This window comes from Dermacentor variabilis, chromosome 3 (genome assembly GCF_050947875.1).
Source record: "Dermacentor variabilis isolate Ectoservices chromosome 3, ASM5094787v1, whole genome shotgun sequence".
In the NCBI taxonomy this organism is placed as follows: Eukaryota; Metazoa; Arthropoda; class Arachnida; order Ixodida; family Ixodidae; genus Dermacentor; species Dermacentor variabilis.
Genome location: NC_134570.1, coordinates 2,729,689 through 2,757,463, shown reverse-complemented (window position 1 = coordinate 2,757,463; position 27,775 = coordinate 2,729,689). Strand labels below are relative to the sequence as shown.

The 27,775-nt window shown below is 45.8% G+C and overlaps 1 long non-coding RNA gene across 1 annotated transcript; it reads left to right on the top strand.

Moving 5' to 3' along the window:
- The first annotated feature begins 12 nt into the window (after window positions 1-12).
- On the top strand, window positions 13-27,775 carry LOC142575084 (uncharacterized). The gene is made up of 3 exons (XR_012826556.1): window positions 13-84; window positions 19,418-20,005; window positions 26,970-27,775. It is a non-coding gene; the product is annotated as an uncharacterized LOC142575084 (long non-coding RNA).

The following is a 27,775-nucleotide window of genomic DNA, read 5'->3' as shown; positions in this document are numbered from 1 at the left end:
AGTCCTCAGTATACGGGGCCTCCTCATTGCACTGTCACAACACAAACGAGTTGCTAGGCAGGTTCTTCTTTTACACACGAAAGTGTAAGTACGGCAATTCTTGCTTTCTATGCTGCACTCAATCTGCCGTCGCCGCGGCTGCTTCCGCAACAGTAATATTTACCGGGAAACGCATGCGGGGAGCGCTACGTGCTTGACATTGCTATCGCGAGCGCCTCATCATCAATTATGTTGCTCGGATGCCTTTTTTTCAGCTTTTCCTTTATTGAAACGAATGATGTTGTGAATATTCTGTGCGTGATTCCAAAGAACGTATGCACTATTCGCTGTACTTTGCTGAGTGCTTGTAACCTCTGCCTTACGGAGATATGAGCCATTGCATTTTTTTTGCTTGCTTAAGGGGGTATGAATGCCTAAGGGGGTATGAGCCATTGATGGCTGCAGTTTTCGGTCAACGAATGCGGGAAAGAATCCCGGGATCCTAGTCATATACAGCTTCCCTGTAAAGAAACGATGGGAAAATGATTTCATATTGTGAAAGAATAATGCCTGTTTCTCTACTTTACAACAAACACATATTATAAAGAAATATTACTCTACAGGTTACATAATGACCGTGTCAATCTTATCACTCCGAATGAGATGCCTGTGGTGTTCATGTGAGTGAGATTTGTGTGCCTGGAGCTACATACCAACTACCAAGGAAGTCATGAACATGCCAGATCACGAATGCGGTTTTGTTTTGCTTGGTTAATAACTGCACACCGACGGGAAGCTTATTCTTCCCGGCCAAGGAAAGGTTTCAGAAAGGAGGAGGAGGAAAGAAAGAGAGAAGGCAGGCATGTTAACGATAAACGCACCTGGTTGGCTACCCTGCTCTGGGGGACGGGAAAGAGGGGATAGAAAGATGAGATAGAGAGAGAGGGGGAAGGGACGCGGTGACCTCGCCCACGCACGCGGAGGGCCTAAGCAAATCACAGGCGTTCACATGACCCTGTCGCCCTCAAGAAAGACAAAAGTGCCTTCATAGCTTTTTGGTCCTATGGGCTATGCGTACGGCCTTCATAAAGGGCTGCAACGGCGGAACAAGTCACTCGCGGGGCGTAGGGCGTGGTGGCACCGCAGCAAAATATTCTCGGCCGCAGGAGGAGATAGAGTCCCATGAAAGTATGCATGTGACGCGTCACAGTCAAATTATTTATTTATTTATTTATCAATACTGCAATCTCCACTGGGGATTTTAGCAGGGTTGGAAACAACACATATGTAAAGAACCCTATAGCATAGGCAACGAACACTACAAATCAGGTCAACAGAGCTTGAACATAGCAGTGGCACAGCGAGATAGCAAATTTTTACTCAATACTTGAAACAAACGCCGAAAGTGATGATCTTAAAGCTTGGTATTTCGTTAGATGGTTCCATTCAACCACTGTTCGTGGAAGGAAGGAATACTTCAAACAATTATTACGAGCACTAAATGGGGTTATTGCTCGACTATGACGTTGCCTAATAGCACAACGAGATGAAAATTAATTATTCCCATGAGATATGTCTTATAATGACAGTTGATAAGTTGAAAAAAGAATTTTAGTCGTGATGCACGGTTTCTTTCCATTAATGGTGAGAGGTTTGCTATTGTTAAAAGGTCTGTCACAGAAGTGCGTCAGAAGCTGTTATAAATGAAACGAGTTGCTTTTCTTTGCACCATTTCTATCTTGTTAATGCCAGTCTTAGTAAAAGGGTCCCAAATTACACATGCATAGTCTAGCATCAGCAAAATTACAGTTTATATGCGAGTAGGCGTACAGTGGGAGTAGAAAGTTTCAAAGCCCTCCTTAAAAAAAGAGCTTGCGGTTAGCATTAGCTACTACATATTCAAGGTACTTGGGCCAAGCGAAGCCATTTGTGATCCAGTGTCCGAGATACTTATAATGTGTTACTTCGGAAGCAATTATGTTATTAAGACCGTACGGAAACGTTAGTTTATACTTCTTATGTGAAGTGGACATAAAAACAGTTTTTTCGAAAGTAATCGACATTTTTCAGGCATCGCACCAGTCGACGATTTGTCGAAAAGCATCGTTCAGCAACTCCTGGTGCATAATATTGTCTATTTCTGAGTATAATACACAGCCATCGGCATAAAGCTTAACCATAACTGGAATACCATGCAGCATATCATTAATGAATAAAATGAACAAGAGAGGTCCAAGGACCGAGCCCTGGAGAACATAAGAGTCTGCCGGAAGTCGTTGAGAAGAATGATTATTAAAATCAACAAATTGTTCTCTGCCATCAAGGTATGTTGTGAGCCAATTAATTAGACTGGAGTTTTTCAGTATCTTGCTCAGTTTGTAAAGCAGCTTCTTGTGAGAGACTCTGTCGAAACCCTTTGAAAAGTCCATGAAAGTAGCATCTATTTGTTTGTCATTGTTAATTGCTTTCGAAAAGTGATGCACTGTTAAAACTAATAGGGTAGTTGTAGAGTAGCCTTTTCTGAATCCATGTTGATGCTTTGTTAGTACATTATTGTTTTCTAAGAATTCTGAGATATGATTATAAATTATGTTTTCCAAAAGTTTACATACCGTAGATGTTAAAGAAATTGGACGGTAGTTTTGAATGCAGTGCTTTCTTTCTGTTTTATGTAGTGGATTCACTCTGGCTGTGCTCAAGTGACTCGGTACTTGTTCCTCGCACAATGACCATGTGAACAAAACGTGCAAATACTTTGACGTCCATTCTGCATACTTCTTTAAAATGTGTTTGGAATGTTGTTTTATGAGAACGCAGCCACCTCATGAATGGACGGTATTCTGCGATGCCAAATCAGCGCTACAGGCACTAAAATGCTTTTTAAGAACAGGACCATACTACCTGCTCAGGCTGAAAATCGCCGAACTTCTTTACAGTGCCGAGTTAAGTGGCCACGTGATCACTTTTCAGTCGGTGCCTAGTCACTGTGGTGTGATTGGCAATGAATTCGCCGACAGTGAGGCAATATCGGCCTTCTCTTCCTCTGATGAAGAACAGATTGCCTACTCGCCACCTGACACCAACTCCATGATCAAAGCACTCATGCAGGACCTTCCAAAGGCATACAGAGCCCACGATGACAACATTCACAGACACCTGCATATGATCGACCCGGACGGTAGATTATGTTTGCCCCCGAAGCTTACTCGGAGCAAAACGTCATTACTACACAGGATTCGGCTGGGCGCTGCTTTCACGCGTCGCTACGCGCACCTCATCGGCCAATAGAACAGCCCTGATTGTGAACACTGCCAGATGCATGGAACACTGGAACACATACTGTGTGATTGCCCAGCATACATGCTGGAGCGAAGGATGTTAGAAAGCTTCCCAGCCAGCTTTGGCAGCCAACCACTGTCGAAGGAAGCTATCCTTGGCCCATGGCATGACACTGCAAATTCAATGCGTGCAACTAAAGTGCTGTTAAAGTTTATGCAGGACGCTAAGCGCGACGAGCGGCTCCAGCATGGCAACTGTCTCATGTACATCAGCACTCGCCACATATCTTATCATCATCATCCATCCCAGTACTTTCACTCCCCTTCCCTCTTCTCATGTGCAGAGTAGCAGACTAGAGCGCACTAGCTCAAGTCGACCTCTTTATTCTATTTTATATCTTCCCGTTTGGAATGTTGTCCGAGCCAGAAGATTTTTGAGTGTTCAGTTGTAAAAGCATGTTTAGTATACCTGGTTCGCTTATTTGAACATAAGGTATAGGCGGCACAATCATTTCGAAAGGTGGCATTAATCATTATCATTTGTATAGACGAACTTGAAGTGTTTGTTAAACGCATTTGCTATTTCTTTGCTTTCGTGAACTTCCTTACCATCAACATGAAATGTAACACATTCCTTGAATTTCGGAGTAATAGAACGCCAAAATTTCTCTGGAGCCGTGGTTATGAAACTTGGTGCGATTCACGATAGTAGCGTTGTTTATCGGCATGCACTTGACTTTTAAGCTGAGAGGAAATGTCGTCAATCTTTTGTGTTACCGACTGCACGTTTTCGAGTTTAAATGTTTTCTGAATACGTTTCATTTTCCTTTGGAGCTGCAATCTCTCGTGGGAGATCCAGGGATTATTGCGATTTTTCTTTTTAATGGCAACGGGACAAAGCGATCAATGCACTCTTTGACTATATTTTTTTAAATCTGCACCACAGCGACACTACGTCTTCCGTGCTATTTCAAAAGTCGTCAAAATTAAGCGAAAGCATATCAATAATTGATATATCATCGGCTCAAGCAAAGTTTTGCTAAGATGAACATTCTTATTAAATTTTTGCGCGCCCAAAGACAGGACGTCGAACCAAGAAGGGACACACAACATATGCAAACTTCAAGTGGCTTTTATTGTGACAGCGACATATATATATATATATATATATATATATATATATATATATATATATATATATATATATATATATATATATATATACGCTTCCACGATCAGAAAAAAAAACAGGATGACAAGAAAACAAACAAACCACGTGCAAAACTTTATAGCCACTTGTGCCTGTGAAATCAACCCTTGTCACCGTCATTCCTTTTCACCATCCAGAAACCTCACTTCCGTAACGCTTAATGCTACACACGGGGCACTAACACAAGTCTGATCATGGCGAAGAATTTCTCTGGCCTCAACTATCTCCCTGGTTAGCCGATTTATGTGAGAAAAATATATCGTGCGTCTGTTAAAGATAGGATAACAACCATTGCATGACTTGCAGTGTTCTGCCATGCGGTCTTCGATGCCTTTCTTTACCTTGCGGCAATGTTCTGCTAGCGTCTCGTTCACGCATCGGCTGGTTTGGCCGATATAACACTTGCCGCACGACAAGGGAAACCGATATACTACACCTTCTTTGCATGCAACGAACTTGTTTTGATGCTTAACCATGCATTTTGGTTTGTCATTCTTAATTGGGCAGCTTTTCCTGCAAAGTCTCAAGTTTTGGGGGAGCCGAGAACACGACTTTGACGTCAGAGCGAAATTCTATCTTCTTTAGGTGATGTGAAATTTTATGGAAGTATGCAATGACAACTACTTTTTCTTTTCTTCTGGCTTCTGTTTTCTTTGCTATTGCTGCGGCGAACATGAACATTCAGATTTCTTATCTAACACGGTGTCTGTAACGGTGAGTAGTACAGCCTCGTGACCCGATATGCCAGGTACTATCTCTCAATTAGTTTTGGCACTAATTCATCAGCTGACAAAAAAAATGGTCAAGCATGCATTGACTGAGAACTGGCTTGAATACGTGTGCTTTGTCCCACAATTTGCAGTAAGTCAAAGGCGAAAGCAATGTCCAGCCTAGCTTCCCCTAGAGGGTCATGCTTCTAAGTGAGAATGTTGCCCAGTCCACATTAGGCAAATTAAAATCTCCTGATAAAACAATGCGACTATCGAATTTTACATTCATATACAGAAATTGCCGAAGCTCGTCAAATGTGGCAATGGTAGAATTAGGGGGTCGGTATATTGCTGGAATAACATATCTAAGATTTGCATAGTAAGCTGTACAGAAAATACACTCTACATTGGGTATTTCAGGCATTAAAAAAATTGCAAGGATGATTTAAAAAGTATGCTGACACCCCCACCTCTACCATCACGTCTTTTCGATACGAACTGTAGCGAGTGGGAACGAACACACTGTCAAACACAATATCATTAAGCCAAGTCTCAGTCAAGACCGCTATATGTGGGTTGCGCAAGAGCAGAGGAGCCTACAACTGAGTGTTCTTGTTGAGTATACTCCTACAATTGACATTTAACTTTCAGGGTCCGAGATGTCTTAGTCAAAAATCAGTTTGAATTTTTTTAAGCCTGTAGCGAGAACCCTTTGATAAGCTTTACTGCCATTTTCCGTTGCATGCGAGATCAACTTTAACGCGAAAGCGTTAAAGGCCCCGTGTCACCGAAAATCCGGCGTCGGCGCCGTTGTCTGCGTGAAAAAGATGATGCCGAACCACGTAGGCCCTACGGCTGGCGCATACACTCTAAGAAAATTTACGCCCTTTGAATCGTACACTCTGAAACAAAATTACGCCCTTTGGGTTGTATCTTGCCACACAACAATGAACGTCTTCTGTCTTGTCCACATTTCCTTTCTTTAACGGTGCGAGCCCGGTACTTTCCAGTAACGAACGCCATGCGCGTTATCAGCATGACATTGCATTTCCGACAGGAAAGTAGCGGGCGTGGTGTTTTCAAGAAAGGCAGATGACGATGATGAATTCAAACCAATTAGCCCGTCAACGTGTTTCAACTAAATTAACCAGCATGGTGTCACTCGTGCACAGGTGACCATGAACACATCTCGCTCGATGACAGCGTAAACTGTCTGTGAAAACGCTGGAGTTAGGAATAGCGGCAGCAGCCGCGAGCGAATTGACCTCCGTGCATCTGTCGCTTCAACGCGAACGAAACGTCGAAAGCACAGCGCATACCAAGCTACCGGCACTGCGAGCACTCTGCAAACATCGCAGGTCGCTGTGAAGATGAGTCCTGCGCGGGCGCGCACTTAGGCCACGTCGTAGATTGCTTTCGAGAAACGATCGCCGGCAACGCATCCCTACTGCGTCTGCCAAAGGCGACGACTACGGCGTCCGCGTTTCGCGTGGCCAACGCCGTAGTAGAAGCCGCAATGTTTCCACTCTCTACGGAAAGGCGGGCGAGGAGGACATCCAGACTCCCTGGGCAGCCGCCGGAGAAGAACGCCTCTGCTGCCCGCCTGACCCCGCTTGTCTCTCCCGCGCCACAGGAGAGGGTACGTATCCGGGCCACGTTCCTTGCTCGCGCACGCAAAATTGAGCCGCGTTCGCCGGCTCAGCCTCCCACACTTTCACTCATACGGAACCTCACGGCGACGCCGACGGAGACGGCAGAACTGTGCCTGGAGTGTCCATATCATTGCTATCGCAATAAAACATCTTACGCTTATCGTAGATTTCACACCTGAATCTAATGCCGCTCCCAACTGTGCGTCCGCTCAACTAAGCAGCCTCTGTATTATAAACGACTGCTTTTAGTTATCCGGTGGACTATCACAAGAACAATAATGAAGCAATTAAAGGAACGGCATGTCTCACATACACGTAGAGATATTTGTAGATCTTGGACCCTACAACGTAAAACTATTCCAATATGTTTTTATTTCAAGCTCCTGACGTCAAATTTGCGTAACCGCCGACGCAAGCTTCGGGCGGTCACCAGAAGGGTTGTCTGAAAAGACCAATCAAACGATCTCCTCGTTCATAGGAGGTCACTTTTGTTTGCTTAAAAACAAATAATATTGCGTACGCTGAGCTGGTTGTCTTGTCTAATTGGCTGACAAGAGGCAAGGAGCACGCTCAAGTGGAGAGAGATTCGATTCGATGGGGCCGAGCCACTGCACTGAAAATCGATAACCGGATAAAGAGGGTAGCGCCAGCGTCTGCGATTGGTCCGCTTTCTTTTGCTTAGGGCCCAAACATGGTCAATCCGCCCGTACGTTCCGCCATCGTCCGCTCGCGTGCGGACGCCCAAAAGGCGGATGGTGTCGCAAAATTCGATACATTCTCAATCCGCAAAAGCGGATCGCACGCGCACTCCTATTGGGCAACCGGCCGGTTGACAGCTGGCAACCATTCGGCGGAGAAAAGGTGTTCAAGGTTGACAACTACCTTTGACAGAGGAGACATCGTCTCCTTTACGTAGAGGAGGCGGTGCAGCAGACCACAATGGCATATTTTGCACATGTGATTTAAAGTTTCCGCATCCCGGTGAAAATGCGACTCTAGGCTGCCACATTCTGTTTTGGAGTCGCATGTTTTGCATTGGCACCGCCATGCTTCTTCGAAACACTGCACAGTCGTCTTATCTGCGCCACCTTTTCCAAATGTTGTTAGGGTTGGCGCCTGACACCACGTGGCGACAGGTCATTCACCCTACCCCCTGAGCCGGAGCCCACGGGAGACCTCATCCCCTTCACCTTCTCTTGGCCGGACCCCACGGCGCCGGAGAGGTCATTCACCCTACCCCCTGAGCCGGAGCCCACGGGCGACCTCATCCCCTTCCCCTCCTTTCATGGTCGTGGCATCGTGTGTGCTTACCTCATCCCCTTCACCTTCTCTTGGTCGTGACATCGTGTGTGCTTACCTCATCCCCTTCACCTTCTCTTGGCCGGACCCCACGGCGCCGGAGAGGTCATTCACCCGACCTCCTCGGATTCGTCGAAAAGAGGATCGACTTCTCCTGCCCGTGCTCGGTATGGCAGGAGGAGGGGCCCTCTCTCCGTGCCTGTCACGTGTCATCGTCGGAAGCAAGATCCCGCCCACACTTGTAGAGAGCCTATTTGAGGGGCTCCCAAATGTACATTTGAAAGACTTCAGACTTGAGACTTCATACTTCATGCTTTTCTTATTTTCTTTCAACTACCTTTGAATAAACAGTGCAAGTTTCGCACTAGCAAATCGTCTCGCCCCTGCTTGGTCGCCATGATCTACCGGATGCCTGCAGCCCGCCGACAACGCCACGCTACCCAATAAGTAACGTCGGTCGAGCTTCGATAGGCAGGCGTCGCTACTTCTCGGCAGCAATACGGTACGCTACCCTGGAGTACGCAACAATGCATTGCAATCGCATCACGTCGCAGCATTCTACGTATTCTCGGACGATTAATTTCAGTGCGCGCTGCCTTGGCTGGTTGAACAAAACCTCTCTAATTATCCAACGTGCCGCGTTCTACGTCACGCGAAAGTGATAGTGTCGCCGGAAGCAATTCGTCCGAAATCCCCGTGTTCGGCGCGGTGGCGCGGTATCTGTAGTGCTAGTGACAGCTTGCAAGAATACGGAATACACGCACATGTGTCGCGGAATACAGCTGTGTAGGTCGCCAAGACACACTTTACCACTGGACACGCGCGTAAGGCTTCTTGTACAGCTTGCTGATGTGCTTGCGTTTGCTTGGTTCAAGCTTTTCTTTTCTTTGCTCTGCCAATTTTAAGAGAGTGTTTAAAGCGCTTGGGTGCACGAAATGCCTTTTCCTTTTTTACATATATAAAGCCACCAAAGATGAGGCATCAAACATGCAGTTTAGAAATTTAATGCTTGCTGCCTGTACACTTTTCCAATAAAATATAATTTTAAATGATGTGCTCAGCGATGAATGAAGTTCTCACTGTGTGCAACAAGGTTCTGCATAAGTGGTTAACTTCATGCAGCAAGGAATTGAAGGTGAAGCAGTGCGTGTACAATTCATTATGACTGGCATAAAAGCAATATGTATGTATAGCAGTGACCTTATGCAGATATATACTCATGAGATGTTTCCAAGAGGAGTATTTATTTGAAAGCAAATAATTTATATAACTTATTGCATGTTCTGAATGTGCATTCATTACCGGTGGTACATCTTCTAATGTGAAAATAGTTCATTTGACGTAGGTTTACCTGTATATTTTTGAACTTACCAATAAGTTCTCTGCCCTACTTGTATATACCTCCTTCACTACTGGTATCTGTGCTGTGCCTTCATTAGAGCAGTAAAGGTTGTGAAAGCTTTTAATTCATAAAGTAGGAAGCCTATTTAATATAAACAAGAAACTTGCAGGCAAGGTAATCACGACAAACCAGCTGAGAAGGTGGCACTATTCTAGTTGTTTTCACTTGCGGTAGCACAAATGTTCCCACTTGTACTGCCGGATGGTTGTGACCGATATGCTCGCGAAGGTTTGGGTCATTCAGATTTCGAGGGATTAGTAACTGTTGCATACGTGCAACATCTTCCTCCGCCTATATCAATGACTCAACTACACGTAGTAGGTTTAGCTGTGTGATTATTAGTGTAGCTGAAGCGATGTACCATACATAGTTTCCGCACACTACCTGACTTGCGAAAAGCATGCAGGAATTGGTCTTTGAGCTATTGGTTCAGTGGTGACTTTCCACTAAAGTGACCGTTGAAGAGGCAGATTTCACTTGATTGAAAAGCCCAAGTGAAATTGGGCATAGAACACATGACGCCGAATACAGTCACCATGCATGACTGAAGAACAGCATGTGGCAGAACGATTAGCAGTGGAATTCATCTCACTAGTATACAAAGTGCAGCTACATTCAGTATTTCAATGCTGCTATACTAAACACAAACCTCTGTATGAGTTGTTTGGATGGCATAAACAAGATCCCTTTAATAAGCGATAGCAAAAGGTAAATAAAAAGTTACCGCCTCAGGTACTGCATTGGTCTAAAATATGCACTCTCACATGCAGCGGATACAGTCAATCAATTGGTTTACATGCCGGCATGAAATGTTGTAAGTGCACCATGTGATAAAATTTAAATAGGATGAGCTGAATACCACATACACCATCTTTGATGGGGTATAGTTGGTGCAACATGCCTTGATATTAGAAGTTGGGCTGTTTTATTCACACACACATGCAGGTAAATGCAAGGTACACACACATTTGTGTTTACGTGTTACTGTGTGCATCAAATGAACAGCACAACTTATACAACATGACATAAGGACAAATAATATTTCGTACCAGTATAATTTCTATTAGTCACGCAGTGATTTTTTTTCTCACATGGAGCAACTCAACTCTGTGCATAAGTTAAGCTGATGGTGCTAATCTAAGCTAGACGTGAGTGTCATTTCCAGAATATGATAAAATAAGTGACCATGTGTGTGGGCCTAAAATTGATGGTTTGACAATATCTTATCTGGCTCGGTAGTAAATTTGTGTCAAAAAAGATAAATGCAGCACACTCACAAAACACTGTGACTAACATAATATAGGGAGCAGACACTCTGCCAGCAGTTCGTCCTCATTGGCTAGCTTTGAGAACATCACTAATGTTGACATAATTGTGAAAATTTGTGTACAGGATAAACTCATGGTAGCCAATAGGCACGTTTTACATTGTGATAGCAGCTGACTTCTCAGGGCCAACGCACTGTGGCCATCAACACGCTAAAGAATGACAAGAAACGAGGCACTTCTTTCCACAGTCTGGCAGCACAGTTGAATATGGTTCATTTTATGAATGGAATCATGGCCTGTGCAAAATAAAGATCAGTGAGATAGCCACTTCTAGCGTCCAACATCCTACACCCACGAATGATAGGTAGTAGTAAGCTTAAAGATTGATGAAGTGCACCGGAAAAACTTTTAATGGACATATTTTGCAGGCCCAAGTCAGTTTAATGCACATTTGCTAATGACTGTTAGCAGAATTAACACGAGGATAGAAAGTAAAGCACTTATCAGGCACATGATGCTTGTACTTCTGCTATTTGCTTTAAACTGAAGGCTCAAGCAAAAACAGGTGACACGAACCAGAAAAATAGGGTAGATATACAAAGTGACGGCAAACTTTCGCTTACCCAACTCTGCCTGCATTATTAACGTGACCATAGCTAGCCAGTGAGGAAGAATTCTAGGCACAATTTCATTCACGCATTTCTGATGGCCGCTAGCTGAATATCATATATCACCGTACCTGGGACACTTACTTACTTATTAGTACTTGTCTTACGTGTTCATTTTTACATTGATATTGCTTCTTGTCAGCAAATGTAAAATTTGTACTTAATGGGAAGGAAGTACCCAATTCTAACCTATAACGTATTCATCTACCATGCCACTGGTGTCATCCCAAACAGACTCTGTGCTTAGACACCAGCCAAAAACAAGCAGTTAAGATTTTTCGGTAGATGTAAGCCACTTGCATTACAAGATATAAAGCAATTTACTTCGTGAAATCTAGAAATTCTTGCTATTCCCACTGATGTCCACATGATAAAAAACAAGGCTACCCGAAATTTTCATTCATGACATTAGTACTGTCAGGCGTGTCCACATTTCAGGACAAGGCTGTACGTTTCGACGCATGTAACCATTATGATGTCGCCTAAACTCGCCCACAATAGAACCACATTCAAAAGCGCAGTAACAACTTTTGAAACAAACGATACATGCCGAAAAGGCCAGTGTGATAGGGCTTATCTGCAACGGTACTAAATATGAAAACGCGATCGGCAAGACTTCTGCATAGTTCACTTCTGAGCACACGCACATCGCGTAGAACGAGTACTTCCACACCTACAACGCCGAGACAAAGCACACATAAATATCGCGGTCTGTAGATTGCGAACGCATTTCGTAACAGCAAAAACACAGCTCGACCTTAGCGGTCACCTCGGCGCATCGCAGCCGGCAAAACGGCTCACGCGCAGAATAGAACACACTTCATAACAGCAAGAACACAGCTCGAACGTCGCAGCCATCACAGCGCATCGCAGCCGGCAAAACGGCTCACACGCTGAATGGCAGCGATAACGAGGCAACGAAAACTTGTCGCTACTGATCGTATCATTACTTCAGAAAGTTTGGAAGGGCTGGCGTTCACCATTTCGCGGCAACGAACCGCACACACACTAGGGCGGTTGCTTGGGCTAGTTGGTAATTCATGATCAAAAATAACGTACCGCGCGAAGAACAAGGACAGCGATAGACGACGTACACAGCGCTATGTCTGTCGTCTATCGCTGTCCTTGTTCTTCGCGCTGTACGTTATTTTTGATCACGCACAAACACCACAGATACCAATCGTGTTCGCTGGGTGCACCATTCGGACACTACATATTTCGCCACGCACTGAACATGTGTCCTCCTCAGAATGCACGTGTATGAGATGGACTTCTCGTTTGCGACACGCACACGAAGCATAGAACAAAAAACCACGAAGTCGGCGGCTTCAAAAATTTTTTCCGACGTTCTCGTAAACACAATACACTTCCTGCGCTCCGTCTGTTTCTGTTGGCGATCGCACGCACTGACGAAGACTCGAAGGGTGTACCGGCTTGCTGCCTTCGGTGACTATCTCCGTGGGGGCCAGATAACCTAGTAAAAATCATAAGCAGGAGAACAATAGACTTTTTCTGACGCGGCTGTAGTTTAGGCCAGGCGTCCCCGCTTCGCTTCGAGCAAACACCATGTTTGCTGTAACGACACCCGACACCGTCCGCCTCGGACCAGCCAATCAAAGACGAGCAAGCGTGCGGACGGGAAAGTTGCGACCGCTCGTCCCTCTCCACTGTAGAGCCATCATCAGCACGCGGGTAGACGAGGGCGGAACGGACGGGCGGATTGACCATGTTTGGGCCCTTAGCTTGCGGTGGCTGGTCGAAAATCACGGCGGCATGCAACGGAAGCTTAGGAATGACGCTAAGACGGATCCTCAACGAAGAATAGTTGGCAGAACGAGGTCCTAAACGAGCCGAAAGTGCTCGAAAACGTCACACTGCGATGCAAAAAGCTTTATTATACGCAAATAAACCAATGCTCACCTGCAGGTGCGAATAGCCAGTGACTGAGCGATCGGCGGCAGCTATCTTCTATTCCTTTCGTAACGGGGCAGCCTGCGGCTATTCAGAAGAAATTTAAGTTTTGTTCGGCATATTAATGCATCTTTAACGCGTACACGTCATTTTGACCCCCCTGAGTTTTTGCGGTTCTGTGACGTCGCGTGACAGGCTGGTGAAGTGGGTGTCGCCCGAAAACTTTTGACAAATAGCCGAGGCCTAACGCTGAAAAGGCGTCGAATCAGAAATAACTATTTTTCTTTTATTCGGTGAAACCATGTATAATCAGTGTGTACACGTCATATGAAATGGGGATCTAGCTCGCGCGGTTTTCGTGACGTCGCGTGACAAACAGGTGGATTGGGGGTGGTTCAAAAAAGTTTTTGACCTATCGCGGAAGGCTGATTGCAGCATTGGAACAGAAAAGTTTGGAGAAGTTTTACGTTATAGCGCCCCTTCTGTGTTCATCGAGAATATGGGTGTGGTACCACATTGGGCTCCCAGTTTTAATGGATATCATATTGACCGCAAATAAAGACGGAGACAGCGGAAGAGAACACAAAAACAACACCGACGGTAACTTTCAACTGGTTTATTCACGGCAACCGCGGCAATATATAGACAAATAGGACTTCCGCACAACGCAGCAACAAGAACACTCATCAGCCTAGCGGGACAACCAATTATCAAAAAAATCTATTTCCGATTGGAACAACCTAATGGAAGTGTCGCTAACACAGTCCTGGCCTTCCTTTTTTTATGTCATATGCCTCCATCAGTTCGCGTGCGAATCTGGTCCTGGCTTCTCCCCAGAATCGTTATCCCCTTAAAAAGTCGTGCACAGGGGCAGGCATTACAGTGTGCAGGCCAGTGCTCCAATTCATCATTCGTTAACCTTTGTTCATGTTCCCTGGCTCGATCATTCAGGCACCGTCCTGTCTGCCCTATGTAGGACTTGCCGCACGCCAGGGAGATTTCGTACACAACTCCTACATTGCATTTTGCATACGGCTTGGTATCGTTCTTGCCGCAGCATTCCCTAACTTTAGGATCACAGGAGGTGCGAGGGCAGAGCCGCGCCAGCTTAAAAGGGGCTGAAAAGACAAGGGGGACTCCACAACTGCTTGCCACCTTCCTTAGGTTGTGAGTGACCCTGTGAATATACGGTACCACTTCAGGTCTTACGGCTATAGTAGTCGTCCTCAACCTTTTTCCGTGAATAAACCAGTTGACAGATACCACCCGTGTCGTTTTTTTTTTTTGTTCTCTTCCGCGGTCCCCGTCTTTATCTGCGATCAATACGATATGCTGTAAACACCAACTAGGCCAAAGTGAAGTTCTTCTGAAGCAGTTTTAATGGGTTGCAGACATGGTGAGACTGTCAAAAAGATTTTCCTTACCTGAATTAAGTTAGCAGATTTACAGGCTGCCCCAAAACGGGGCCTTTATATTGAATGTCAGCCAGGAACTTGTTCAGCAGAACCGATTAGCACACGTGCGTTCTCTCAGGAACTGGTGCGCCTCTGCACAACGGCCACGATTCTCCAGCTGCACAATCATTCGGAATAAGAGTCCTCACTTGCATCAACCCCTCGATAAACATCAAAAGTGCTATTACGCGTTGCATTCAAACGGAAACGGCTATTCTATAACTTTTAATAGTGAATTCTGAAGTCGAACACGATCTGAGTACCAAATATCATTCGCTTAGACTACATGTTTTACTTCATTTCGCCCGCTGGCACGTTGGAAGAGGTCGCCATAGAAGCCACCGGAGATTACATTCGTGAAGACTTGCCGGTCTCCCCGATTAGGTTTGAGTACATAGCAATACCTTTTCCCTAACACTGTTGTTCGTATTACCGTCTTATAGTTGTGTTGATTCCTTTTCTCGGAAAATCAGTTGGTTCACCTAGGTCTGGTGCACCTTTTAAAAGAAACACGCTTATTCCGGTCGGGAGTTTTCACTTTTTAATCAATGCATTTGGAATAGTTTATCATTTTCCTCTTACATATAAGTCCGCTGTACAGGGTGTCCCACCTAACTTGGACCAAGATGTTAAAAATACCCGAGAGCTCTAGAGAAATTGTACCGACTGCATAGTAGCCGTAGTCGTATGTACTTACGGCCAGTATTTTCTCACCATGAAGTATTGCCTAATTAATTACTTTTAATTAGTGAACTTTTTAATTATTGCTTGAATCGGAAACATCAATTACAAAGCAGAACTCTTGAACTCGTTCCACTCTTGAAGCCTCACGCTCACCCCGTGAGGCTTCAAGAGTGGAACGCAAAAGCGTTCCCGTCGACCCACCAAGGGTGTAAGACAATGCGCTACGGCACAGCGATCACTTACGAGGCGCCCCGCATGGGACTTTGCACCCACCAATCAGGCGGTGAGCGTCGAGCAGCGCAGCGTTCGGCGCGGCAACGAAACGTGCGCCTGAGCAAGCGGAACGAACCAAAGAACTCTGTGTGTCGGAAGGGGAAACGATGTACGCCAGCCAAATGTCGTGATCGGCACGGGCAGAGCGATAGACAGATAGTGATCTAAAGAAAGGAAGGACGCTTGATTCCGCAACCCGTGAGGGAGCACGGCGAAGCGTCGTCAGGGGAGAGGGAGTCCGGGCCGCGACGCACGTCGCACCGGTCCCCGCACAGCCCCAATGCGCGCGTGGCGCGCCACCTGTCGGGGCAGCGCCGTACATTGAGAGGAGGGAGTCTTCTGTGTTTGCCACAAGATGGCTCTGCGCGTGCGGAAAGCGCAGAAGAAATGTAGCGGAAACGCACTTCGCTACTCGTGTAACTGCGACTTCTGTAAGTTATATGTTCATAATTACCAATATACACCGCAGTATAACTTTCTACGGCTCGTTTCTAAGGCAACACCGCATTCGCTAGAAGCGCTTTTGTACCGCTGTGAAGCATCGAACTCGTGCCTGAGTGGTAGCGTCTCCGTTTCACACACCCGAGACCCTGGTTCGATTCCCACCCAGCCCATCTTGCAAGTTGTTTTTTATTCATGAAGGGCCACCCGGGGATTTATCGCTCACGGCCAACGCCGCCGACACCGACGACACCGGCTTTTCTGCGACACGAGCTCCTTAACGCTTTCGCGTTAAAATGTGAAACTGCGGAAGCCTGACACCATTCCCAATGGCGATTTCTTGCGTCGGAAACACCATGGCACACATCTCGTACACTATTATGCGAATGTTAGTTTGTTTATTAAATGCCTGCAACGTCGTTTACGCCTTAGTCTATCGTTTCGATATCTTCTGAGTCCATCATTTCAAAGCTGTTATCTGGGGGTATGTCAGCTTGGAACTCATGGCCGGGGAAACTCCTTGTGCTTTAGTGGGTCCACATCCAGGATGACTACTGTGAAGCGCCGAACTGTTGCAGCGCCGTTTGTGGATCAGGAGGAAACGCGTCTTCCATGGCGGTGTCGGGGTGTAGTTGGCCATCCTCATCATCCGCTTTGCTCGAGTGACTTGTACTTGCTCGGTTTGCCGCGGCAAGATGGCGGTCACGGCGCTTCCGAGCTTTATTTGCCTTGGTACCCGGAAATGCAGCGAGTCGCTTCAAACGCATTGCCTCTCTTGCGTTGGCCTGTCGCGTCCCTGGACTCCGTGGTGTCGGACGCGCCTCGCCGCCCTGATGCATGCGACGTATACGCTCAGCCTCTCCTGAGCGCCGCTTGCGTGCAGCGGCTGCCGCACGTCGCGTGTTCGGAGACACTGGTTTGGCGAGACGAGGCATCCTTCCCACACGATACCGCAAACTAAACTGCCGCCACCGTCGCCGACACACCCCACCCAAGCAGACGGTCGCCACGCGCGCCTCGCGACAGTGACGGCAGGGCGCACCGTCGAACACACGGTCGCCACGCGTGCCGATGTGATAAGTCATCCCACGGGGCGCCGAACCACCCTGACACCAGCACTTGACGACAGTGATGTCACGCACGCGAGCCAATCAGGAGGAGCACACCTGCGCTTAGCGACACTGACACCCTGCTTCCAGCTTTGATCCCCCCGCTACCCGTTGGGTGCCCTGGAGATCCTGCGCCGCCTGCTTTATTATAATCTCAAGTGCTCTCCTAAGGCCTCCGTTTGCCCCTTACATGTGCCCTCCTGGAGCAGTGCTGTCGATCTGTCGTTGTGACGAAAAAAGCGACCCGCGACTTATACAACACCAGCCAGAACTTTGCCCCTTCAGACACAGTGATCACCAAATGGGGCGTCCGTGCCTACTGCCACACCACGCGAGCAGCCAGTTGGGCAGCGTAATCAAACTCGACCGCACCACGCAATGCCGGCATGTCTAGGTGATAAACGCATACAACACGCGCTAAGAAATCTCCTCCGTAGTGTCTGTTGTTACGATCGGCCTGCAGGGTTACTGACCTGCGAACCTTTCCAGGACCGCTGCAGTGTTTTCGACCGTCCTTCGGCGGTGGCGATCTTCGGGGAGCTGGCGACGGCAGCAAAGTTAACCGACCATACAACTCCTTCGGAGAACTGGGGTGCGATCTTGTACGCGTTCCAAAATAGAACGGAGGCGGTCCGTTCCATCGAGCCGCACCCGATTGGTCAATTTGAACCGCGACGAATGCCATGACGTCAATTGTCACGTGAGCCGTGACGCCTTGCTGCTGTCAATCATTCCGTGTCGTCTGCTAACGGACGAACGCACGGAACGGGCGCAGAGTTCATCCGAATCAATAGAACAGATTAGAACGGCTACCAGACGGCTTGGATTGGATGAGAACATAAGCGCTTGGGACAGTTAGCATCTTTCGTATCCGGTTCAATCCGATTCCGTACTCCCAACAGTTGGAGAACATCGCGTTTGTTTTCGCTGCCATGCCTTTTCGTGTCGCCTGTGCGGCTGCTGTAGATGATGATGAAGGTAGATGATGCATTTGAAGACTTGACGGAAGAAGAGTTCCGGCAGTATTTCCGTCTGTCCAAACGAAGAGCGCGTAGCTTGTGCGGCGAGCTTGACCCTATCATTGGATGCCAGCGAGCCAGTGGCCTTTCCACAGAAAGGAACGTGTTGTGCGCACTGCGATTCTTCGGCACCGGAAGCTCCCAGAGGAGCGTTGGTCGCGACGAGCACATAGGCATAGCACAGCCGGCCGTGAGCAGCACCATTCACGAGGTGACGGAGGCCATAATTTCCGTGTCTGCCCGGAGAAAGTTGGTGGACTTTCCATTCGCACCGTCTGCTAGGGATGAGGCAGAGACGGCGTTTGCGCGGCGCGGCGCCATTCCAGGCGTGCTAGCGTGCGTCGACGGCACGTTGATCGCCATTATAAAGCCAGAGGGACTAAGCCCGGCCGACACGGCGAGCTTCATGTCGAGAAATGATTATTACGCCCTAAACGTCATGGTCGTAAGTATCGTTGGAATGTTTTACTTCAAACTGTGGTCGCCATTTTTACTCGCCCATAGTAGCAATTGTTCAGTTTAATGCCCAAGCTAGCATAACTAATAATGTAATGATTAAAAGAGGACATGCGGGAAACTGTTTACGAGCTCGTTGAAGCCTGGCATGTCGGGAGTAATGATGAGTGTCATGTGTTTGTGTGCATAATCCGTCTGCCGTTCCAAAATTGTGTTTTCGTTATGGCGTGCATACGCGATCGAGTTGTGCAACTTGGAGGTATTAAGGAAAATGGGCAGCAGTCGTAGCAGAAATTGATAAACTGTAGGGAAGATACGATGGAAGCATTTTGAACACGGAAGTACTTACATCCATTGCATGGGCTGGCTTTGGCTTGTATGGGTGTTCTTGCGCAATATCGGGCCTCAAGTTTTCATTTAGCTATCAATTAATGCAAACCATAGGCGTGCGCAAAAAGCCCCCTAATTGCAAGACCATGTGGACGCCTATGGCTGAAACAGTCTGCTACTTGTACCAGCATACATGTATTCTTTTCTGCATATGAATGGCAAAACGGATTTCGAGCATATCTGCAGCGCTATTTTGTATTGCTCCCCATTGCAGGTGTGCAACACAGAACTTCGCATTCTTGTTGTAGACCCCCGGTTCCCTGGTTCGTGCCACGACTCTTGGGTGTGGCAGCATAACTCACTGCGTGCACGCCTAGCCGCACAACTGCAGCCTGGCGAGTATCTGCTTGGTTAGTATTCGTAATTCGTATACCTAACTAGGGCAGAGCGCTCAGCTGTCATTTTTCTGTAATACGAGACTCAGGATATTCCCTCGAGCCATGGCTGCTTGTTCCAGTACCTGGCAGCCATGCTGGCACCACCTCTGAAGGCCACTACAACCGGGAGCAGGCATCCATGCGCAATGTTGTGGAGAGATGTATCGGGGTGTTGAAAAGCAAGTTCCGCTGCTTGCAGCACTTTCGGACAATACAGCCCCGATAGAGCAGAGCGAATCATTTATGCATGCGTTGCTCTCTATAACATTGCCTTGGACGCGGGCGACTGGACATTGGACGATTATGGTGGGGACGTGCAACCAGCTGAGGAGCCAGGAGACATCCAGGTGCTGGCACCGCATGACGTCTTCCTCAGAGGAAGGCAGCAGCGCCATTGTCTACCTTTTCTGAAGGACACAGGAATGGTGAGTTTTCATAATACATAATTTATTTATATAAATTGCAGTGCCCTTAGGCTTTCACAGGGCTGTGTTTGTACTGTGAAAAATACATTAAAAAATTGTATACACATCAAGTGCACCTCCATACAGATGGTCAATGTTCCGAATCCACACATCCGACAGATTATCATAATTTAAACACAAAGGAAGTGCACTTATACAAAGAATCCTTTAAAAATTGGAGGACGCTTAAGCTTCGCCTTCAAGAGTGGAACGCGACAGCGTTCCCGTCGACCCGCCAAGGGGTGTAAGACAATGGGCTACGGCGCAGCAACTACGCGCCCCGCATCGGACGCGGTGAGCGTCGAGCAACGCAGCGTTCGGCGCGACAACGAAATGTGCGCCTGAGCAAGCGACGCACGCCTGAGCCTTGGAAACAGCTAGTTTCTAAGGCAACACCGCGTTCACTAGAGGCGCTTTTGTACCGCTTTGAAGCATGGAACTCGTGGCTCAGTGGTAACGCCTCCGTCTCACATTCCGGAGACCCTGGTTCGATTCCCACCCAGCCCATCTTGCAAGTTGTTTTTTATTCATGAAGTGCCTGCCGTGATTTATTGCTCACGGCCAACGCCGCGGACGCCGACGCCGACACCGACACCGACGCCGACGACACCGGCTTTTCTGCGACACGAGCTCCTTAACGCTATCGCGTTAATAGAATGCCACAGCCGCGGACTCAGAAACAATTGTACCCTCTTCACTATGCAAGAGTCTCCAAGGCTGCCATTTATTAACAGTAGTACTCGTGAAGCAGTCGTGAGCCTTCATGCCCCTTCATCTGTGAAGAACTGCATTTGCTGCTGCTCCCAACCTAGCATTGTTTTGTGCAATATGCACATCCCGAAATGCTTCCTTCCTCGCGTAACATTAGAAATACGATGCTACAACAGTTTGTATGTGTTGTGTGCATCCTGTGATATGCCACTTTCTGTAGATGAAGCAGCTGTTACTTTCTACTCATGTCAAAACATGTGTTTGTTTCGCCATAGTTGGTGGTTACAGTAATGGAAAATTGGCAGAAAGTACTTCTTTCCTAGTGCAAGATGAAACACGGTAGCAACGTGAAAGTGCAGCCTTTTCTTTAAATATCACATGAAATGTGAATTGGAAACATCCCTTGACCCATCATAGTCATGACAGACTTGATGGAAGGAGTACATATGATAGGCACTCTGTGCTCATGGTCACTATCAGCAAAAGGTGCGCAAAATTTTCATAAAACACACCAGAACGATCGCAACCACCGCATCCTGTGCATTCGGACGCTCAGTGTACATTGGTAGGAGCGAGGCAATATGCTTGCTAGCCATCTCTTGTGCTAGGTGTATCAAAACTTCCGTGCAAAGCATGAATACGCAGGCGAGGCAAGCAAGTAAAGCGTAATGAATGCGAATTCAAACACAAACAAAATGTAACGCTGAGTATAGTGACATTACACTCGTCACATCATGTCCAAATGTGGACTATGGCTACAGCGCATCATCAACACGGACCGTGACGTCACCTGACTATCTCGGACCTGCCGCCTTTCTGGCTTTAAAAGGGACGCCTGTTTCAGCAAACACCAGTGGACACGGCAACACTGCCGTGGCAATGTGACCGACTTTCCCGCTCCTTGTGCAGGATGGTGATCGAAAATATGGCTTTCGCAGTTATTTTCTGTGCTTAGTCGTGTTGCCGTGCCCACATACTCTCTTATGTTGTATATCTGAGTGTTTTGCCGTTGCTCGTTTGCTAATGGCCCGCTCGGGAGATGTTGAAGAAAATCCCGGACCTATTACTGAAGAAATGTTTAACGAGATGATTAAGACACAGAGGGCGGTCTTGGAAAAAGTAACTAATATTGAAAAAACCAAGCATCTTTTGAGGCTCGAGTAGAGGGCAGGCTTTCGAAAATAGAGGGAAGATTAGAGATCTTGGGCGAAGCCCCAACTAGGCTTGCTAACCTTGAGAAGTTTGCCAATGAAACTAAAGCTGCAATGACAACTCTTGGTAAAAAGTTTGACCACTTGAACCGTAAATCAAATCCTGACAGTAAATCAGACATCCACCCTTTCGTAGCAATTGCTACAAAGGAAACCCAAACGGGTTCCCCGAATGAAAAGCCTCAAAGTTGAAGAAAATTTCGTCCTGGTCCGGGACTCGAACCCGGGACCACCGCCTATCCGGGGCAGCCGCTCTACCATGTGAGCTAACCAGGCGGCTAGCAGATGGCAGGGCGAAGTCGAATTTGTCGACAACACGAAGCAAAGGCAAGAGTTTGACATAGTAGTTCTGCGGAAACCCGCATGGTGGAGAGAAGTAATGAATAAAGGGAAAATCAGACATCCACCCGTTCGTAGAAATTGCTACAAAGGTAATGCTCTCCTTAAACGAATTGACGACCTCGAAAATCACTCTCGGCGAAATAATATCATTATCCGAGGGATAAAGGAAGATGTGAATGAAACTGAAAAGGCATTACGTAAGAAGGTCAATGTTGATGTTTTTCATACAGTCTTAAAGCAAAAAATTGATTCAGTCGAACGGATTCATCCCTTAGGAAAGCGATAGGATAGTAACAATCGGACAATCATATTGATACTCTCAGATTTCCGAGATAAAACCAAAATCCTGCGAAACTGCTTTATGCTCCGGGGGAAGGAAATCAGCATTAACGAAGACTTTTCTAAACGAATTGTCGAGATCCGCAAACGGCTATGGAACTCTAGTTCTGAGGAAAGGAAAAGGGGGATCAAGGTGAAACTAATGTTTGACAAGATGAAAATAAATGATGTGGTGTATGGTTGGAATGAGGCTACCAATTTGAGGTACATATGTAAGGCACCTTCCAAAAGAGATGACAAGCACGCTAACAACGATTGACGACGTCAGAGTGCTTCTGAACAGTTCAAGATAATAAACATAAATGTAGGAAGCATTTTAAATAAGGTAACGGACATTGAGGCTCTAGTACTGGAGCATGAACCCGACATTCTGGCACTTACCGAAACATGGCTTAAAAAAGACATACTAGATGCCGAAGTTACGCCTCCAGGATACAAAATCGTGAGAAGAGACCGCGGAACGAGAGGAGGAGGAATTGCCTTGCTAATTAAAGAATGTATATTGTTCAGTGTTCTTCCGCATGCCACTGACGTCGAAGCTCTTTGATTAAAACCAAACTTAACAATCGTACAGTATTCATTGGTGCTATATACAGACCACCGAACTCTCCAGTGAATGTGCTTATTAAACTGAGAAGCTTTATGGACGCACACCTAAAGCACGAAGACAATATTATTTTATTAAGTGGCTTCAACCTTTCTGGAATTAATTGGTCGGCACTTTGTGCAGAGGGAATGCGTCCCTAATTGTGCACAACTACTTGAGATCGCTTTCTGTTATGAATTGACTCAGGTCATCTCAGCTTGTACGCGTGTGGGTCCAACTACTTCCTCAATCCTTGATTTAGTATTCTTATCAGGTTGGTTGCTCCCATTTGTTAACATGTGTGCAATTGTTGAAGGTCTCTCTGATCATAAAATGGTTATGATGTCACAAGATGTGTGTGTTAATATCATGCGCGAGAACGAGAAACATCTGATTCCAAACTTTAAAGCCGCCAATGACCTGGCAATACTGCAACATCTGGAGCATTCATATTATTCTTTTTTGGACTTGTGCAGATCATCTGGTACTACTGAACAACTATGGAAATTTTTCCATGATATGACAACATTTTGCATACAACATTTCATTCCTGAGCGTTCTAAACGTGTAGGAAAAAGAAACCCCTGGGCAACTCTGCAAATAATACACACTAAAAGAAAGCTTAAACGTATGCGAAAGGCTTGCACCCTCCGTCCTAGTATCGAACGGAAACATGACATTCATCTTTTAAGTAAAAAGCTCCGGCACAACCTGAAGACGTCTAAAAATAACTTTTATAACTCAACACTGAAACGATTTCTCAAAGAAGCCCCAGATAAGTTTTGGAGGTACTTGAATCGAACGGCTGAGTCGTGTAGCATGCACACAGACAAAAGTAGGCAGGATCAAGCGGAGGCATTTAAATCCTTCTTTTCCTCAGTTTTCACCATCGATGACGGTATTTTGCTTACCATCAATGATTATGCGGACAGACTTCCTATTCAGCATATCAAAATTACAGAAGAGGGCGTTTTCAATCTGTTACTTCACGTTAACATAAAAAAAAGTCCCGGTCCTGACAAAATCCCCAATGAATTCCTTTATAGATATGCCGAATGGACATCCAAGTTTTTAACACTAATTTTTCAATCATCCATTTCTAGTGGCTCGTTTCCCACTGCCTGGAAGCGCTCAAAAATTGTGCCCATACATAAAGGTGGCCCAACCTGTACCATTAGCAACTACCGACCGATATCGCTCACGAGCGAATGTTCTAAAATGCTAGAACACATTGTGTCAAAGCAGCTGCTCATCTATTTAGATGAACATAAATTAATTTTTGCAGGTCAACGTGGCTTTCGCAAAGGTTCGCAAAGGTATGTCCACCGTCACTCAGCTTATTGAACTTGTGCATGACCTTTCTAGCACAATTAATGCCCGCGGCCAAATTGATATAATATTCTTAGACTTTGCAAAGGCCTTTGAGGAGGTGTCCCACAAAAAGCTTTTACTTAATGTCAGTGTTACTTTCGAAAATTCTTCCCTTCCGCGGTGGTTCACTTCCTACCTTGACCATAGAGAACAATATATATGTTCAATTGGGACATCAGGAATCTAGTTTATCTCCCGTGGTATCTGGGGTACCCCAGGATAGCGTCTTGGGCCCCTTTTATTCCTATTTTTTATAAATGATCTGCCGAATAACATCACTACCCAAATTAGAATGTTTCCCAACGAGTGCATATTCTACAAGAGAATAGAGTCACCAGGTGATCAGGCCGACCTTCATCTTAACTTACAGAAAATTAAGAAATGGTGTGATCGGTGTCCAAATGCAGCTTAACCCAACTAAATCGATTTTTATGGCCATCTCTAGAAAAAAGAATGTTTTAAATTTCTCATACAGTATCAACGGTCATGAGCTTGCTCGCGTTAAACAACATAAATACCGAGGTCTTATATTTACACCCGACTTGCGTTGGAATCTTCATCTAAATGAACTTTGTGCAAAAGCTAACAAAGTATTGTGGGGGCTGAGACGTAACCTGCACTGTAACTCCCCTGAAATTAAAATTTTAGCCTACAAAACCTTGCTAAGATCGATAATTCAGTACGCAAATATAGTAAGGGATCCCTACACCCACAGTAGCTGTCTAAAACTAGAGAAGATGCAGCGGCTCACTTCTAGGTTTATATTTAATAAATACCGCCGTTTTCACTCTCGGACTGAATTATGTAAACTTGTAAAGCTTCCACCTCTGCAAAAACGTACGGAGTATGAAAGGCTTAAATTCATGTTCTTAGTAATTAAGAACCACGTCAAAATAAGATACGACAAGTACTTCCAAATCAAGACACAGGAAACATCACGGCACAGACACAGTATGTATATACCTCCTTCCACAGTGCACAATGACTGCTTCAGGTATAGTTTTTTGCTAGGGCAATTCAGCAGTGGAACTCTTTGCCTGACTGAATTGTCCAAATAAAATCTGTTAATGCATTTTTGGAAGCGATACACTGCCTTATGTACCCTGATGCACCCTGATGTTCTGTAGTAATATTGTGATATAATAAGTCAAAATGTGCTCTGTAATTATATTGTTAATGTGTTTCATATCAGCAGTGCTACTTCATTTTCTTTTTTCTTCTTTTTAGTGCATTATTCAATCGCACTAATGCACTTCTCTGTTTATGTATGTTACATCCACTCCTGTAATAGCCCGTCCACCGGCAGATAGTATAAATAAATAAATAAAATGGGTAGATGTAAATTAACGCAAAAGCGCAAAAAATAGATAGGTCAACTTTATCACACTCTATGATGACAAGTACTTCACAAACCTTGTTGTACAACATGCTTCAGGTAGCAAAGCATGTGACAACATTGCAACATCAGCATCACACAATTCGTTTTCACCACGGCACATAAAACTTGCACTTACATTTACGTGACCTTGCAAGAAAGTATGACTTTCACAGGTATGTCCGTCCCCTTGTCAGTGTTATGAGTCACTGACCAGAAGCAGTTATTTCTCCACAGCAATTGTAGTGCGATGCTAAACAACAGGTGAATCATAATTGTAAAAAGGTGAGTGTACTTGCCAGCTGTGATGAAACATGTTAGGTAAAACATGAATAATTGGCTCTACAATCTCACAGCACCCAGAACGTGTCACACGTGAAACTTATTCTTGCAATGACTCACTTGGAACGAAGACTAGAGGAAACCAATCACTGGCGTGGTGCAATGATGATGGTCATTTTCATTTGTGCAACTATGCAACTTAAACTATGCAACTATGCAAACTATGCAACTTAAAGAATGACTAGTTTGGTGCTCTGAAAAAAGAGCACATTGTAGTTGTTGCATCTTAGCCTCATTGTGCCGAAATGAAAATATCACAGTGCAAACACTATGCGGTAACGCTTCATGAGTGCAGTAAGCTACAACACAGTGAAGCAATATAAATATTACAGTACAAAACCCATACACAGAAATCGATAACTATTTCTAATGATTCCAGTGTGAATGACTAGGCGCCTTCGAAATGTGTAAATAAAGAAAGCACGCTGGCATTTCTGCTGGATAAGCATAAATAGAAAGAGGCAAATACTACAGAACAAAAATGGGTGCACGCATTACACCTTTCAACCAAAAAAGTCCTCCTGTATTACTCATAAAGGAACCTAAACACTAAAACTCAAATAAATAAATAAAACAAACGGAACTGCTGAAACACAAATGAATAAAATGATATTGAAAAACGATAAATTAATTTCTGTCTTGTTGCAGGTACGCAGCGATGTCTTGCGCTATAGCGCGCACCTGCTCCGAGATCCCCTCCTGAGCTGCTGCCGTCCGCTCTGCCGCGACAGCGAGGCGGGTGGTGGAGGCTTCGATTCTCCGCAGCACCTGGAATGAACATGTTCGCATGAGTTGCTGATTACTCGCGACCAGCTCACGGCTGGAAGCTGCTGTTGTCAAGAATTGCAACGTGCACAACGATTCCCTCTCTGTTGAAGAGCCACTAGCTGGATGGCATCCTTTGGCAGTGTCAAGCGTCGTGTACAAGCTATGCCCTCTTCATTTGGACAGACAAAGACCTGCTGGAACTACTCTTCCGTCATCTACTCAAATGCATCTCTCACCACCAAACAGCCCCAGGGCTAACCAACCTTTTGCCCGGCGCCTGATCGTTGGCAAGACACGATACCGAGCCCTCAATACAACGCATATTTCTTGTTGCTGATTTGTTTGTCAGATTCATGATTTACTTATGATAACAGAGCATAAAGAATATTTATGTCCTTCATGTAAAATGACACCAAATGACCTACTAACCTGCAGCATCTCGTCGCCCTGTTCCATGCTGCGGGCGCACCTGCGACGACATCGTTGTTAAGGTATCCACCCGTATCTTATGGGTGGATCTTATAGTACGAATAAAAGTGGCTATGGCTATATTATGGCTTATTGGGCTAGTTCAATAAAATAGGAGAGCTCATTTTCTTTAACAGCTTGAAGATCAATAACTTACCAGGTGCAGCGGCCACCATTTCTGTAGGTGACGCACCGCGCGGTGGATCCTCTGCCGCTGT